We start from the raw sequence: 17,406 nt of genomic DNA, 5'->3' as shown, positions 1-17,406 counted from the left end.
TCTGAACATGGTCTACAGCTTTCTAACCTTTTGTCACATTACATTTTCAGATTTTGATCCCTTTATTTGGTTTCACTCCATGCCTTTCATTGCTCCCTTGCCTTAAAATCTGTTTTTAAGGTGAAGGTAAGGTAATTTTAACCTTATTTTCACTTTGGTTACCCTGGTGCATCCTCAGATACCAAGGTGCCTGGTTTTGTTAAATGAGCTTCGTATGGTAAGGGGAAAATCATGGAAAGACAGCAATGCTGTTTGTATTCCCTGTATTCCCAATTTCTAAGCTATCCAGGAGTGTCATGCTTCAGTATGCAATGTGTAATATAGAAGGAAACTCTGGAGTGCCCCAGGACCTTGATATGTGCAGGCCTGAGCTTGACCCGAACTATAGACAAAAATAAAAAAGTTCAGGTGTAATGTGGTCAATTTGCAGCTTTGGAAAAATACACCTGGTTCCAGAATGTATAATGGAGAGGTGGATGCCTACCGAACTAAACACCCTGTAATTTAGTTAAAAAACTAATTTTATTCAATTATCCCAACATGACACGAATTCCTCACATATACAAAAAGTAAAAGAAATGCACACAAACAAACTTTTCTGTGACACATATCAAAATGTAAAGTGCTGTCGCGACTACAACATATCCTATGTCTTATTCGTCTGTTTAAAGTAGCAGATAGAGTATCCTACAATGGATAATAAATGTAATGCATTATCAAGAGTATCTTGCTCTGCTCAACATGTTTCTGTTCTTGTATCCTTATAATGGTGAACATTCTTCGGAAGCAATAGTTTAAGTCACTAGTCTCTATTAAAAAATGTTGCTCTAGACACCAATATTTTTTTAATATTTTGTACCTTTTGGACCCTGTGGGGGGAGTCTTTTTCCTCTCCCAACATGTGCGTTCCCATAAACTGCAAATAACCCAACACAACAGATAGCCATTAGTGCTATATTTACAATTAGGGGTGAATAGAGCTAACCCTACCCAAACCCCCTTCGGGCGGTTGAATTTACCTCTTGGAGTCTGGTGGTTCTTGTTCAAGATCTGCATATATATCACAGTTGAATTCGAAATTCTCACTTCTATCTATGGAGAATACACATTATGCGTATTAGAACCATTATTATTTATTTTTGCCAAAGCATGCTTACGTCTGTATGAAATCAATACACTCACCTAACAAGATTGTGTAAAAATCTCTTTTTGCTACAAAAGGTTGATGTTTTTATTGTTTTTATTATTTACTATAACCAACACATCACACCAATGTTACATGCATATCAATTTAACATTTTCTTTTAACCCCTCCCTCCAGCTTCCCAACTCCTCTTTCACCCTGTCTACACATTTTATTATTGTACATTGAGTCCATAGTCTCGCCATGTATATCCACCCTGCACCCAAGGTTGCTGTTTTTTGTTGTTGATATTGTTATTTTCCCTCTGTTGTCTTCTGGTGACATCAGTTGTTTACGGACCTTAAAGAGACTTCTAAACAGGCCTAAAGAGAAAAAGCAGGAAGATCTGTGACCTCTCCCATTTCGGCTAATTGTTTCCGAAATGTGCATAGAAACAACAGGTTCTTTTAAATTTGAAGCTGTTGGTGACTCACCTAAATTGGTTTATTCAGAATCACGTGGACTGTTTAATGCCATCTAATGAATTTTATTTTTTTGAATTTGTTAAGCGCACTGCAGCCCATAGGCATCGAGGCGCAATACTAGCAGCTAGCAAAGTGTCATTGAATACAACTCACTGGTTCAAAACGGGAAATACAAAAGAAACCCAGACACAAGCAATTAATATTGCTGGGTTTTGTTCAATACTGCTGCGAAGATGGCAGTAGATGTAGCATTGAAACGTGAGTACCTTGTTATTAGCTTTAGAATGCTCCACATTAGCAGACTGTTGCCACAGAATTGAAGCCTATTTAGGAGATACTAGTCTCTTTCAGAGTGATCAGCTTGGTGGATGCATCATTGATGTAATGGCTAGGAGGGTTGAATCCACTACCATGCCACCTTCTGACCCCAATTTGGACACCTCTATGGTCCCAGACAACATCAGTGGTATCATTGCCCTCTCGGCTGTTCAACTTCAAGGCATTGAGAGACCAGTGACACATAGAGCATGTTGATGCTTTGAGTGCTTTGAGGCTGAGAAAGCCTTGGCACTGAGAGTTCCATGACACTGAGAAGGTCTTGATGCTGAGAGAGCTCTGATGAGAGAGGGCCTTGACAATGTGAGAGCCCTCTATACTGCGAGAGACGTCTACAGAGTGAGCCATGGATGTTCAGATCTACAGGTCTTCTTTAGAGACCTCACCTCCTTCAAGCAAGGGTCAGGAGCATGAACCTACTTCATTGAACTCATTCTGACACCCCTGATGTCCCTGATGACAGCATCAGCATTCCAATCATGGGCATCTTGTGTTGACTTCTGGCAGTTGAAAGGCCATGAATTGGATACACCACAGTTTTAAGAAGTCATGGTGTCTAGGCATTACAGCTTGATGATACATACTGATAGGACACCAGGAGAACCATAGTTGTCCCAGCGGATCCTAGACTTGTTTCTGGCACCCTTAGATCCCTGGTTGTCATTTGTTGCTGTGTTGTCTGATTCAGGGGCCTGATATTCAACACCATACACCATCAAGGTGATGTCAGTCTGGTTGGAGTGTGCAATCACCCAGTTAACTGACTTCATCTATTCCTTCTCATTTTTATAATGCTGAAGTCATAGGGTATGATCAAATTGCCAATGGCAATCTGAATTATTACCATGTCCAAACAAAGGAACTCCTCTGATCACCTGCTTGGTACAAAAGCAGGAGGATGTGGGGTCAATGGCAAAGTAATCCCACCTAATAATGGCGATAACGTCAATTAAATACAACCAAATGTTTCTTTTCATGAATGCCAGATCCTTGTAGATGTAGTTGGCCTGCCACTATTTCAGGACATATGTGGGGCCTAGCAGCTTGGACTCTGTTGTCCAGTACTAGGGAGCTAGATCTAGGTCTTCATTATTTGGGTCGAGTATGAATGAGACATGTAGTCAAAGACAATGGATTAACACAGCACATGAAGTTTTAGGAAATCTTCATTTTCAGACTTAACTGAGAGATTATTTCCAACAGCAGGATTTAAGAATATTATTCTCCCAGCGGCACAGAGGGCAGATATGTAGCAATGAAGGTTGAGCTAGAAGACCTAATGTTAATCCTCATGAATATCTATGCACTAAACACATGCACCAGGGCTGATTCTATGGGCAGATAGATGAGATACTGAGCACCCTACAAGGGGTTGAGGTTAACCCAGGAGGTGATTTCAATTTCACCATGATAAATAAAGTTGACTGATTGCTTGGTGGCCTGTGCAGCTAGAAGGCAATGCCAACCGAGAACGGATATCCTTAGTGGAAACATTGGACTTGGTAGACCCATGGCGATCCCTTAATCACACAATTAGGCAATATTCATTCTATTCTGCCCCATGTGGTTAGTCATTGGGTATTGATTATTTTTTAATATCAAAACCTCTACCGCCAGATGTTATAGCAGCAGACTTAGGGGAGATAGTTGTATCAGATCATGCTGATATTCACTTGGTATTAGACTTCTCAGAGAGGGAGAAACCCAGTGATAGTTGACTGAGCATGTCATGGCTTCTAGACGTTGCTTTTGAAAGATATATTCAGAGCAAACTGGCCCATTACATATATAATGGGGGTCAGTACAAGATGTCTATTTTTCGGGGGATGTTGAAAGAGACCATTAGGAGTAAAATAATAAACTTTGTGTCACACCAGAAAAAGTCACAAGCTGTGGAAGAGGAGAACTTTGAAAAATCATTCAGAGGTCGAGCAGGACAGCAGTGATCTATCAGATATGAAAGAGCAGGTGGACTAAGGCCCAGACAGAGGTTAGACTTCTGGCTCACAGAAAAAGCAGGGCCTGTTCTCTCCTACATTAGGCAGGTGTGCTGGGGATTTTGGGGAAATGGCATTAACCTCAATGGTTAGTAGGCTCAAGAAGACAGGACATAGTAGGTGTGTGTTACCCATTATGCAGGAAGATGGGAGGATAAGACAAGGAGGTCATCACTAATTGGGCGGTAACCCTTAAATCTGGCATAAACTGTATTAGTGCCGCGAATACCGCTCTGTCGGATCACGACTGTAAATCCTACCGCCACTATTACAGCCGGCGATAGTACAGCTGGCTGTAAAAGCGCCGGCACCCAAACACGCTATTACAGAGCCATCACAAGTCCGGCGTTGGTGCTCGTAGCGCCAGAAAACAGGCAGAAAAACCGCCAAAAATACCACAGGCCAAATGCTGGAGGTAAAAGAACACATGAGACAGCGACAAGGGCCCAGGTGAAAACAATGCACACCAGAGGCCTATAGAAGACCCACCCATGCACAACACACCCTTCCCAACACCATGTTGCCATTTGGAGACTGGAGCCTTGATGTGGACATGTACTTGCTGCACCTGGAGCTACAGAGGCCTGCTAACCAGCCCAGGGCCCTGCGAGCACAGCGGATGAGGAGGAGGAGGAGGAGACTGGCACCAGCAAGGCGGCCAGCCATCCCCAGGGTCAGGCCAACACCAGGCCAATCATGTACATTTGGCCAGTCACATGCCTGGCCAAATATACATGATTGTGCCAAGTAGCAAACACAATACATGGCCTAACAAAATGTCATCTGAACATGCAGATATAAGGGTACCCTCATCCAGAAATAAGGGACACAGGGGTGGTGCATGCAATAAGTACTCCATTGATTGAATACTGCACCTTGCACAGCACACACCACAATGAAAGTAGGCCTATGAAAAGTAGTATACGTGTACATCATGAGTGTGACACACATACGCATTGACATGTTCATTGATAACACTGCTACATGTAAACCTCAGCCCATGCATGTCCCGGAAGGCGAGGGATGTATGACAACATTGATAGCATGGACCTTTTCAACACATACTTCATTCTGCTGCCAATGTCACTGATGTCTGGGCCTTGTACACCCAATGAACCAACCTTGGCCTAATGTCTGCATTCTCTCCCCTGCAGGCGATTCAGGATACTCACAGTACACATGGCTCATGACCCCTGTGCGTAATCCACACACTCCAGCTGAGCTGGCATACAACATTGCCCATGGGCGTACATGCATCTGTGTGGAAATAGCATTTGGATTGCTGAAGTGCCTAGACCGTACGGGAGGGGCATTGATGTATGCCCCAGAGAATGTTGGGAAAATCTTACCTGTGCCATGCTGCACAACATTTGCTGTCGCAGGCATTTGCCACTGCCCCCCGATGCTGATGGCCAACCACCAGAGGATGGGAGTGATGATGAAAATGTGCTCGAGGCCGGGGCACATGCAAACAGTGATGGGTTGAGGGAGGGGAGGTTGGCCAGACAGGCCCTGATTGACAATTATATTTGATCTGGTGGATGGGTACATGTAACACATATCACTTGTAAAATAAAGAGCACATTAACACAATCATGAATGTCCATGCTTTGTATGCATAATGAACGGGATTTATTATTAGTTGAACAAACCCCCCCTCCCCCCTGTGAACTCCCCAGCATACAATCCCCCCTCCCTCCTGTGAACTCCCCAGCACACAATCCCCCCTCCCCCCTGTGAACTCCCCAAAAAACAGTGCAAGTGGGTCCATGTGCCCAGGGCTCGGCGCAACTGTGCTATGGCGATCTAGGACAGTTTTGGGCACTTCCCACGTCCAGGTCCCTATGGTGAGCGGTGTGGGAGATTGCGCAGGGAACCGCGCCTGGGCGAAGCCTCATGGGATCCCTCTGTGGGTGTTGTAAAGGTAGATGGAATAGCTCCTGAGGACTGCAGCTGCTGGCGGAGCAGATTGTTTTCCTCCCGCATCTGCTCAGCATGTGCAGACTGGCACTCACACAGCTTGCGTACTCTTTGTCCAAATCCTGTCAGGGCCACTATACAGCCCTCCACCACTCTACGGGTGCGCGCATTATCACGTGCCATGGTCTTGGCAGCATTGCATATGGCACGGCTTATTGACTTGATATGGCGGTTGTGCTCAACAGACATGGCCTCAATTCTCAGCTGTCGAACCTCCATCACATCCAGCCACCCCATTACAGCAGGTCCTGTGACGATGGGTCTGTCAGGTGTGCTGTTGATTGGACTGGCAGGTCTGTGTGGGGCGGCAGGGGAGCTGTTGGGGGACATGGCGGCATCTATGATGGGCTGCTGCGGTTGGAGGGGGTGCCTTCAGGAGAACCATAGGAAGTTGGGTCCACATCAGACATGGGTGTGAGGGCATGACGAACATGGGGAGTGTGTGCTTCCACTGATCCCTGCTCCGGGCTCCCTTGGGGTGTGCCCTTCTCATGTGTGGCACTGTGGCTGGGTGAGGACATCAGTGCAGTGTGCCATGACGCATTGGTTGTGTGGCCCTCATCCGAGTTAGACCCACTGGTGGCTCCCTCCACATCCTAAATGCCTTTGGTGGCTCCCGGCGCTTGTGGCGGTGACACCCTGCGTCCTTGTGGACATTGCGCCGTTCTGAGCGGGCTCCGGAGGGGTGACCTAGGATGTGTCCTGCATCTTTCCTTCTCATGTCGGTCCCTGTGCGGGTGGGGGGTGATGGGGTTGCTGGTTGATGCATGTCGGGACCTGCAGCTGTATGTGGATGCTTGTTCACCATCATTACCCTGCGATGACAGCTGCGTGCCTGTGGGGTACATAGGGTGTTATATGAATTGAGGGCAGCTTACACTTACATTTGTATCATGCATTTCATGCCTTACAGTGGGTTAGGGCACAGTTTTCATCATGCTTGCTCATTGCATATTACTCAGTCCCCATGTTGTGATTGGTGGAACGTGCTACAGGGGAGGGACACTGCTTGGACATGTTGCTGTGACATCTTCAGATGTCTGTTGTGAATGCACAGCTCCCAGGTCGCTGTGCCGGGGGGGGGGAGGGGTTGATTCCTACACACATCACATTGCTGTGCCACGCCCATGAATGCCTTTCCCTTGGGGCTTAGGTACCCAGGAGGCGCTAGGGTACAGTGGTATGAGGGGGCACTGATGGGTGGCTGAAGTGCGTCACACACACACATTGCTAACCCATCTTGCAATTGGAGGGGTTGTACCCACCTGCAGCCTCCTGGGTACCGGTGCCTGCCTCTGCTGGGCAAACTCCCTCAATTGTGCCCATGTCAGTCAGGGTGGTCCTCTGCTACTCCCAAGGGGTCAACTCGGGTGTTGGTGGTGCAGGCCCTCCTCCAGTCGTCATGCTCTCGCTCCTGTGCTGGGCCAGGAGACCATGGACACGGACCTGCAAGTCATTCAGCCGCTTGCGGCAATCCTCCCCATCCCTGGGCACATGGCCCGCCGATGACACCTTCTGACTCACTTCTCTCCAGATCTGTGCTCGCGCTGTGCACTTGTCTTGTGCTGCTGGGGCCATACAGCTCTTCCTGATGGCTCAGAACCTCCACAACAAGTATGGCAAGCGCCTGATCTGTAAACCTGGGTTTTCTCACCCTATCCAAGGCTGGTTTGCCCCTGGTACTTTCCTGAGACATTTTCCAAGCTTAACAGGAGTGGATGTCGTGCAGGGGCTGCTATTTTGGCTGCTTGTGATTTCCAAGATGGCAGCCGCTTTATTTCCCTTTCTGGCAGTGACACATTTCCCGCACACGCTAACAGTGAGTGCTAATAGCGCTGCGGCTCGGCGGTAGTGCAGTGCGCACTGGATTTACTCGTTCATGGCCACTTTTTCCGCCAGGCGCTATTTGCGTTAACGCCATGACATTGCGGCGTAAGCACAAATAGCGCTCGACGGAAAATAAGCCTGGATCCCGCCCAACTCGTGATGATGCCCCAAGAATGAATGCATCAATAGCAGTATCAATGAGTACTATGAAGCTCTATATATACCCCAAAGCTTGATCACATAAACACAGGATGGAGTTTGTAAATGGACTTGGCCTGTGAGGCCTACATGGGACAGAAACTGTAGACTTGTGTTTCGGGACAAAGCGCTGGACACAGCAAGGGGAATGCAAAATAGCAAGAGCCCTATGCGTGATGGGTTCTTAGCGGAATTCCAATGCAAATTTCATGAAATGCCTGTTATGCTGGACGTCTATGCAGATATTGCCAGAAGGGGCAAATTACCAGAATCTATACAACTGGGCCTGAACTGTGCCAATTACAGACCATTATCTCTACAAATCCCAGAAGATACATAAGAACCAGGCTGAGTTTGTCAAGCATCGAGACAGCCATGACAATATGCAAGAATGTATTGATTAGTATTGTACATATCTGTAGGGATCATGCTCACTCACTGGTGACGATTAGTGTAGATGCAGAGAAGGCATCTGAGAGGGTGAATTGGACATACCCCGCTGTATTGAGAAAACTGTTTTGGCTATACATTTCCGAGTCTTTTGCAAGCTTTGTATAGCAAGGTGAAAGCACAAATCTTAGTAAATGGGGTAAGGTCCAACGTTACTGGAATTCCCTGTGGAACCTGTCGGGGGGAGTGGGGGGCGGTAGAGGTTGCTTGTTATCGCCATTTCTCATCAATGTCCTCATGGAACCGTTACCAACGGTGTTGGGATGCATATGCAGATTGTCGCCCCTCCCAAACGATTTAGATTGCGGAAAATATACTAAAAAATATACTAAAATAAGGAAAATGCGTGCAGGATAGTGTAGGGGTAGGACGGTGCTTCATGGGTGGGACAAATTGGCGGGTGCAGAAATCATATAGGGGGAACTAATCAGCAGTTTTGTAATAGAAATATAATATAATTTTTGGGCAGCCTATAACTCCTCTCCCCCTGGACGAATCCTCACCAAACTTAGCAAAAAAAGTATATGGACACTTAATTTTGTATGCAAAGTTTGGTGATGTTTGGTCCAGGGGGGGCAAAGTTATAGGGGGGTCCCAAAACGTCTTTTTTTCCCATAGACTGAATGGGGGAATGCGCACGGCTACAGGCCAAACCGCTGGACGGATTTGCACCAAATTTACGGCAGAGGCAGGGGGCATGGTCGCGAAAGCGTGCTTTTATAAATTTTGTGACAATCCGTCCAGTACTTTCCTTAAAAACGATCAAAAAGTATGTCTCTAAAAATTAGTGATATCTATGTCCGCTCCGCGGTCACACTTCCCTGTTCGCTCCGTGGAGAAGATTTCAATTGGCTATTCCGTGGCGTGCTGCCCGGGACCATGTTGCGCTTTCACTGTTAGGGAGAATTCTCTGTAAGGCTAATTTCCCAAACCTAGTGAGTCCCCCAGCAGCTTTGCTGGATTTTTGGGTTTTATTTTTTTCTCTCCTGCTAAGAGTGAGATTCTTTTGCTCCCACTCTTAGACATGAATTGAGGTGTTCCTTTAACTTTCCATGTGTTTTATGGGCTATGGGGTCTTTTACTCCATAGGGTCTCATGTGTTTTTGATGTGGGTTACACAGCACCCTCCGTGCCGTAACCCAGGGGTGTCGTAGCGACCCCCCAACATAGACTCCATACCCTGGGACTGACTACTGTCTCCCAGGGCATGTAAAGTCACCATTGGCTTTACTAGTCCCAAATTATGAACAGAAACCAGTACAAACCATCATATTGTGGACGTACTGGTCGGGGCAATTCGATTTCCCCGGGGTCTGTTGGTCGAGGGGGCACGTCTCTGTCCCCCCTGATTGAGTTTTGGCTGGTGGCAGTGGATACTACTTTTTATATTCGACCGCGAATATATCTCTATGGGATTTTCCCATTGTTCGAGGCTACCAACTTTAATTATTTAATTCTTATAGCCTCGAACATACTGCCGGATTATTTATTTAATATTAATTCACCGGTTGGTATTTTTTGCCAGACTCGATTCTAAAATGGCGTTTGTGTTCTGTTCTGTGACTCCAACCCAAGTCGAGCCCTTTGTTCCACTTTTTGGCGGGCTTCTCCACAGAAGCCTCCAAAAGTGGTGCCACTCTGTCTGGGTACCACAGGGGGTTTGGGAGGGGGTTTAGGCACCCTGGACTGAGTTACCTTGGTAACTCAAGTCGCACTCTTGTGTGATTGGCCCAAGTGGTGAGCCGTCCGGCTCACCACTTAGCATGTTTGATTGACAGCTAGGCTGAGTGAATGGGGGTGTGCTGCATAAAAGCAGGGCTTTGGGGACTGGAACTTCAGAAGTCGCCACAGGACCTAAGAATCCAAGGAGGGAGAAGCTGAGCCGACCTGCAACGACGACACCACCAGTGGACCCCTGCTGAACCGTCTCACCGTCTCGACGCGCTCGAGACCATGTGAACTTGTGGTGTCTTCACGGAAGACGTCGACGCCATTGGCGCCGAGGTCGTCGACGGACTCTTACGAGGGCTTGCCTTCGAAGAAGTCGTCGATGCCATCGGCGTCCCAGCCCTCGAGGGACACACTCGGGGCCCCGGTCTCGAGGACTGTGTCGGCGCCATCGATGCTGTCGACGCCACACTCGGCATCGACGCCGATTCACTCGACGCCCTCGACGCCTTTCGAGGTTGTGTCGACGGGGGTACCCCGTGGCTCGGGGGAACCACCTAGAAAGGCTCTGGCCAAGGTCAAGCATGGCTTTGGTTCAAGTTCTGTGCCTTCTTACCGCCATCTGGAGTTCATTTCAGAGGTGGGTGAGGGCTCTGATGATGGCATGGTGCCTGACACGGTGCCAGACGAGATTCTCTCGGGCCATAGCCAGTTTGAGGACTTGAGGCAGTCCCTGCATGATGCTAGTGGGCTGGACACCTCTCCGGAGGTGGAGTTTTGTAGGCCTGAGCCTGGCACTCATGCCAATTCTTCGTACCGACACCTTATGTCAAGGGTCACCGAGTACTTAGGATGGTCTGCTCCCCCGGGGGAGTTCAGGATGACCTTACGGATATCCTCGACATTGGTCCACCAACTGACCCGATACTGCCGTTTCATATGGCTCTACAGAGGAGGGTGGCGGCGGCTTGGACTGCTCCAGAGAGTCTCCCGGCAGTGGGCAAGTCTTTGCTGCGAAAATACCGCCCAGCCAGTAGCGACCCCTGCTGCTTGTCCAAGCACCCTACTCCGGAGAGTTTGGTGGTGCAGGCGGCTATGGCCCCCGCAAAGCAGGCGTCGTACCCTACCATCCCTCCTGATAGGGACGACAAGCGTTTTGATGACTGGGCGAAGAAAGTGTTTTCTGCAGGGGGTATGGCGCTTCAGACGGCCAACTCCATATGTGCCTTGTCACGTTTCACGCACACTCTGTGGAACTGTGTTTCCTTGGCGGCTGAACATATTCCCGAAGGGCACGAACAGGATAGTTTCCTTGCCATGGTTCAGGATGGCAAGGATGCCATGTGTGAGGCCGTTCAGTCGGGTTTGGACATGGCAGATTGCGTCAGCCGGTCCATGGCGGCACCGTGATACGCAGGTTTGCGTGGTTGCAGAAGTCGGGGTTTGCTCCTGATGTGCAGGCCCGGCTCCTCAACATGCCCTTTGACGGGGAACATCTTTTTGGCAGCAAGGCTGACGAGAGCCTTGAGAGGTTGCAGACCTCAAAAGCTGCAGCAAAGTCGTTGGGCGCTGCAGTTCGACAACCTCCGCCTTTTCGTCCTAGGGGACAGCAATGGAGGGGAGGTTCCTTTCGTTATTACTTATCCTTTGGTAAAGCGAGAGGAGCTGCCAGTCAAAGGGGCCACCGTAGGAGTGCCATAGGTGGAAAACAAGGTACTCTAGGTGCCAAGGCCGCTCGGGCTATTGCCTCTTTGCCCTCAGGCAACGCCGCAGCCGCTTCAGCTCAGTCATGAGGCCATGTCCTATGGTTCGCCGGTTGGGGGAAGGCTGGTGCAGCATCTTGTCGAATGGCGCGCCATTACTTCAGATGTGTGGGTTCTGGAGATCATAACCCATGGCTACTGTCTTGCTTTCCGGCAGAGGCCTCAAGACAATCCACCGGGGAATCTCTCTTTGAAGAGTCCGGATCCGCTCCTTGCGCAGGAAATTCAATCCCTGCTGGAGAAAGGCGCCATAGAACTGGTGCCTGTAGCGGAGAAGAACAAGGGATGGTATTCCCCTTATTTTTTGATTTCCAAGAAAGACGGGGGATTGAGACCCATCATGGACTTGCGCGGTTTGAACAAACTCCTCAGGAAGGACAAGTTCAAGATGGTTACTCTCTCTCAAGTCCTCCAGGCCCTTCAACTTCAGGACTGGTTGGTGTCTCTCGACCTCAAGGACGCTTATTTTCATGTGCCGATCCATCCAAAGCACAAGAAGTACCTGAGGTTCGCGGTTGGCGACTCCCACTTTCAGTTTCGGGTCCTGCCGTTCGGATTGACCTCCGCCCCGAGGGTCTTAACCAAGCTCATGGTAGTGGTGGCAGCGCACATCAGGAAAGGGGGGATTCACGTCTATCCCTACCTGGACGATTGGTTGATCAGGGCGCGCTCTCCCGAGCAAGTCCTGGATCATCTGTCAGTCACCTGCCACTCCCTCCACAAGCTAGGCTTCTCCCTCAACTTAAAGAAGTCTCATTTGACACCAACTCAGAGGCTCCAGTACATCGGAGCAGTGCTCGACACGTCCCTGAGGCAGTGTTTTCCTCCCCAGGTGAGGGCTCATCACATTCAGCAGATGGTGAACAAGTTTCAACTTTCCCAGACTCTCCCAGCGTTCCAGTTCTTGAGACTGCTCGGCCTCATGGCATCCTGCATTCTTCTGGTTCCAGAGGCCAGGTTGCGGATGAAATCTTTGCAATGGGCACTCAAGCTCCAGTGGTCTCAGTCCTCCGGCAGGATGTCGGACCCTGTTCAGGTGCCGTCAGTTCATCTGGCAGGAGACGAAAACGAGATGGCGGATGCTCTGAGCAGGCAAAGCGTGATCTCTCACGAGTGGGAGTTGGCTCAGGAGATTCTCCTGGAGATCTTCGCCCTTTGGGGGACCCCTCAAGTGGATCTCTTCACCTCCAGTGTCAACCGGAAGTGCGAGAGGTTCTGCTCACGGGAATTTCCTCCAAACGGAGCCTTAGGAGACGCGTTCGTGGTGGAGTGGTCATTCCCACTGCTGTACGCGTTTCCTCCAGTCCCCGTCATCCCGCCTGTACTGCAGAGGTTACGGAGGTTCGGTTCCCGGATGATCCTCATTGCTCCGGCGTGGGCCTGGAGGATGTGGTACCTGGACCTTCTCGACTTGTCCATCTGCCCTCCACGTCGTCTTCCCTACCGAGACGATCTGCTCTCACTGGAGTGGGGTCAGGTTCTCCATCCACAGGTCAGCTCCCTCAACCTTAATGCTTGGTTTCTGAAAGGTTGAGATATGGATTGGGACCTACCTGAAGACGTGATGGAGGTGTTGCTTTCGGCCAGAAGGCCCGCAACAAAGTCCCTGTGCCGTTGGAGAAAGTTCTGCGACTGGTGCAGGGTTAAGAATGTGGATCCTTTTGCATGTGAAATTCCCATGGTTCTGTCTTTTTTGCTTTCTTTGGCCCACAGGGGCCTTCAAGTGGGTACCATTAAAGGTTACCTGGCGGCGCTGTCCATATTTAAGCGCTCGTCTGAAGAGTGTTCCTATTTTAAAATTCCTTTAATTTCTCAGTTTCTGAAAAGGCTCACTAATGTGTTCCCTCCGTCACCTTTCCAGGTGCCCGGTTGGGAAATGAACCTTGTTCTCAAGTTTCTGATGGGTGCTTTGTTTGAGCCTTTGCATTCATGCCCTTTGAGACTGTTAACTCTTAAAACTGTATTTTTAGTTGCGGTCACTTCCGCTCGCAGAGTGAGTGAGTTACAGGCACTTTCAGTTAAGCCACCCTTCACTGTGTTTCATAAGGACAGGGTTGTCCTTAGAGTTCATCCTTCTTTTCTTCCGAAGGTGGTGTCGGAATTTCATTTAGGCCAGAAGGTTGTTCTTCCGGCATTTTATCCTCCTCCACATCCTGGTAAGGAAGAGGAGAGGCTCCATAGGCTTGATCCTCAGAGAGCGTTAAGCTTTTATATTTCACGCATGTCCTGGGTCAGAGTGGACGATCAGCTCTTCATTGGTTACGCTGGAAAGCGTTTGGGACAAGCTGTGACGAAACAGACTTTGTCTCGCTGGATTATTTTGGCTATCTCTGAGTGTTACCGCTTGGTGGGTAAGGACCCACCGGTCGGCTTACGGGCCCATTCTACCAGGGGTATGGCTGCCTCTACTGCCCTGCAGAGGGGTGTTCCTATTCGTAACATCTGTAATGCAGCCACCTGATCTTCGGTACATACCTTTGTACGTCACTATTCCCTCGATTCCATCCGGGGGCAGGATCTGGCCTTTGGCAAGGCGGTCCTTTACTCAGCAATTTGATTGGGCATGCTAAATTTCTGTTTTCTAAATTCTTTTCCCACCTCCTTGCATTGGTACTGCTTTGGGAGTCTGTCATAGATATGTAATACGTCGGAGGACCCAATCCCCTCGAAGAACAAGTTACTCTCTTACCTCGTAACGTTCTTTCGATGGGATGGTCTGACGACGTATTCCATACCGCTACCTCCCTGCCTTCCCTGCTACAGAATTTCTTATGTGATTGCAGCTTACGTTTCCGCAAGGCTTTGTGTGTCAGACTGGCAGAAGACTGGTAACACACGTTCTGGGAAAAAACTACAACTGAGGCTATGGGCGTCATGCGTCCTACTTAAAACATCTGGTAACGTCGGCCGTCGGAGGAGGTCCTTGAGGACGGCGTATCGACATCATCGACACAGGACGCAGACGGCGAAAGATTTTCCGAAGCAGCACAGCTTTGGTGATTACTGTCATAGATATGGAATACGTCGTCGGACCATCCCATCGAAAGAACGTTACCAGGTAAGAGAGTAACTTGTTCTTCCCGAAGAGGCACTCTTCCAAATACCCTACTGTCTGACTGTCCTGAACGCAATGGAGGCGGTCCACATAATGTAAGTTTATTTTTGACACCTGTATACCGAACTGGCATTAAATTTAGAATTTTGAAGGGGCGTGGCTTGATGGCTACGTGAGAGGACGTTCCTTGGAGGAGCTCCCGATGATCCGATCCTGATCCTGGGAAAAAAGTGATGGTTTTTGGCGGACTTTCGAGCCCACGGTGCATCTAAAGGCATATGAAAGTGGGGGGGGGGGCATAGGGTGCGTGCCCTCCCCAACGGCGAGACTGCATATTCACGGAACTAGACCCCGAAGAAGGTGGCGGTCGCGCGAAGGAAGGGGAGCACACAAGATGGCCGCCTGTGGACAAAGGGCCATAAAAGGTCCGACGAGCTGAGGAAGACAAGGTTGGTCGGAACGTGGGCGAGCCCAACCAGATAGACGGGTCGCATGCCCCTCGGGCTGGAAGCAAGAACATAAGGGCGAGCCCCCACTGCAGAGGATACAGCTGGGCGCGTGGGCCCAATCGACGCAACAGGATGTCTTCCAAGGTGGTGCGACCCCGGATCAAGCAGCCTACGATGGAGACCTATGCTAGGTCGGCCTCGGGCGCGGAAGGAGGCAAGAGCAAAGAAACCCCTGCGGCGGCGACTGACCCACCGGGTACCATCCAGGAGGTGCTGGCAGCAATTGCTGACCTGAAGGTGGCCTGGGAGACGAAGCTGGGCCTGGCCATGAAAGAGTTGCAAGAGGGCCTAAACCTCAAGATAGGAGCGGTCCGAGAAGAAGTGAACCTGTTGCGCCAGGATGTGCGAACGATCGCGGAGCGCACTGGGATACTGGAGAAGGAGTTGGCCCCGACCGTGGAGGCGTGCAATACACACGCCAAGGAACTTCATGCCCACGTGTAGCGAGTGGGCAATTTGGAGGACAGAGCAGAGCAGAGCAGGCGGAGGGGCACGACAGGCGCAATAACATTTGCATAGTGGGGGTACCGGAGGGAATGGAAGGATCGAACCCCACGGATTTCGTTGAAACCATGCTTTTGCAGGAGATTACAGGCGGAGAGCTGACCCAGGGGTTCGCGGTCGAAAGGGCGCATAGGGCCCTGACCAGGAGACCGGCCGAAGGAGCCCCCCCGCGGCCGTTGATTGCAAAGATCTTGAACTATCGTGACCGCGAGAAGATTCTCGAATTTTTCCGGAAAGGGGACACGATAGAAAGGGGGTCAGCGAATATAACAGCGTATCCGGATTACACGCTGCTTGTACAACAGAGTCGAATGAACTTTGGAACGGTGAAGAGGAGGCTCAGAGAGGCAGGCCACCGCTACATGTTGCTTTACCCCGCTAGGTTAAAGGTGATTCATAAGAACAGATCCCTCTTCTTTGAGACGCTGAGCGACGCGATGGAATGGCTGGATATGCAAGGTCGACCACAGGAATCGGATGCCCAGACAGAAGCGGATGGAGATAAGTAGCACGCTGCAGAGGCACCCGTGAGGCCATAGCTATGACATTGGGACTAGAATATAGTCTGATATTGTGCTTGTGTGGGGGAAGTCACGGCATCGGCCGGCGGGTCCCATTGAATTCACTTCTCCTAAATAGATGACTGGGAGCTCCTGGGGAGCAACCTCTGCACCCGATAGTAGTACACTTAGTTAGGTCACTGTTAGATTGGTGATACCCCGCGGGGTCCTTGTTCTTGGTCACGAGACGGGTCCAGACGTGGGTAGGCCTGAGATCCAGGGATAGAGCTGGGCTATTGTTGGGGGTTGGTGGGGAGGGGGGGGTTGTGTGCAGTGGTGTGAGGTTGGGGAAGGGGGAGGGGGGCACGGTTCGTTAACAGAAGGGAAGGAGCCAGGAAACGACCCTACATGGGGAACATTATGGGGAGGGATGGGGCGGAGATAGACCGACCAGATGGCATCGGGTAATCTCAGAATTGTGACCTGGAATGTACGGGGCCTCAACAGCTACCTTAAACACAACAAAGTGATGATGTATTTAAAGAGGATGCGCGTAGACATAGCCCTGCTGCAAGAGACCCACCTCACTAGGGAAAGGCTGGAGGTGGTCGGGAGGAAATGGAAGGGCACCATTGTGGGGGCGGCGTACTCAGCGTATGCCAGAGGGGTTGTCACTTGGGTGGCGCCCCACGTGCCGTTTCGAGTGCTTGATTCTACGGTGGACCCGGAGGGTAGAATGGTGGTGGTAACGGGTCTCTTGGAAAACAGAGAAATACACATCATAAATTTGTACGCCCCCAATAACGATACAGCGGCTGACTTTAGGACACTCTACGGTAAACTTGGCCCCCTGGCGGGGGGTACGGTAGTGTGGGGGGGGGACTTTAACTGTACCGTAGACCCCAGTATGGATAGGTCCAAGGACAGGGCAGGAAAAACGGCACCGGCGGCTAAAGCGCTGAGTACCCTACTGAAAGACCTAGGCCTAGAGGATGCGTGGAGAAGGCTGCA

At 50.0% G+C, this 17,406-nt stretch overlaps 1 protein-coding gene and 1 long non-coding RNA gene across 4 annotated transcripts in view; one reads left to right on the top strand and one right to left on the bottom strand.

Annotated features, from left to right (window-relative positions):
* Positions 1-17,406, top strand: part of CCDC178 (coiled-coil domain containing 178) — a 3,486,252-nt gene that overhangs the window by 881,667 nt on the left and 2,587,179 nt on the right. The window lies entirely within an intron of this gene.
* The window catches only part of LOC138497482 (uncharacterized), a 238,933-nt gene that overhangs the window by 64,760 nt on the left and 156,767 nt on the right, over positions 1-17,406 (bottom strand). Inside the window, exon 3 of one of the 2 annotated variants that reach the window (XR_011278592.1) lies at positions 1,020-1,092. The exons of the other annotated variant lie outside the window; for it this stretch is intronic. This is a non-coding gene — a long non-coding RNA (uncharacterized lncRNA). The remainder of the gene's footprint in view (positions 1-1,019; positions 1,093-17,406) is intronic. 2 annotated transcript variants of the gene reach the window in all.

The sequence above is a fragment of the Ambystoma mexicanum genome, chromosome 5q (genome assembly GCF_040938575.1).
Source record: "Ambystoma mexicanum isolate Mex_15411 chromosome 5q, UKY_AmexF1_1, whole genome shotgun sequence".
NCBI lineage: Eukaryota > Metazoa > Chordata > Amphibia > Caudata > Ambystomatidae > Ambystoma > Ambystoma mexicanum.
Note: the sequence above shows the minus strand (reverse complement) of the source record. Positions and strands in the feature narration are given on the sequence as shown.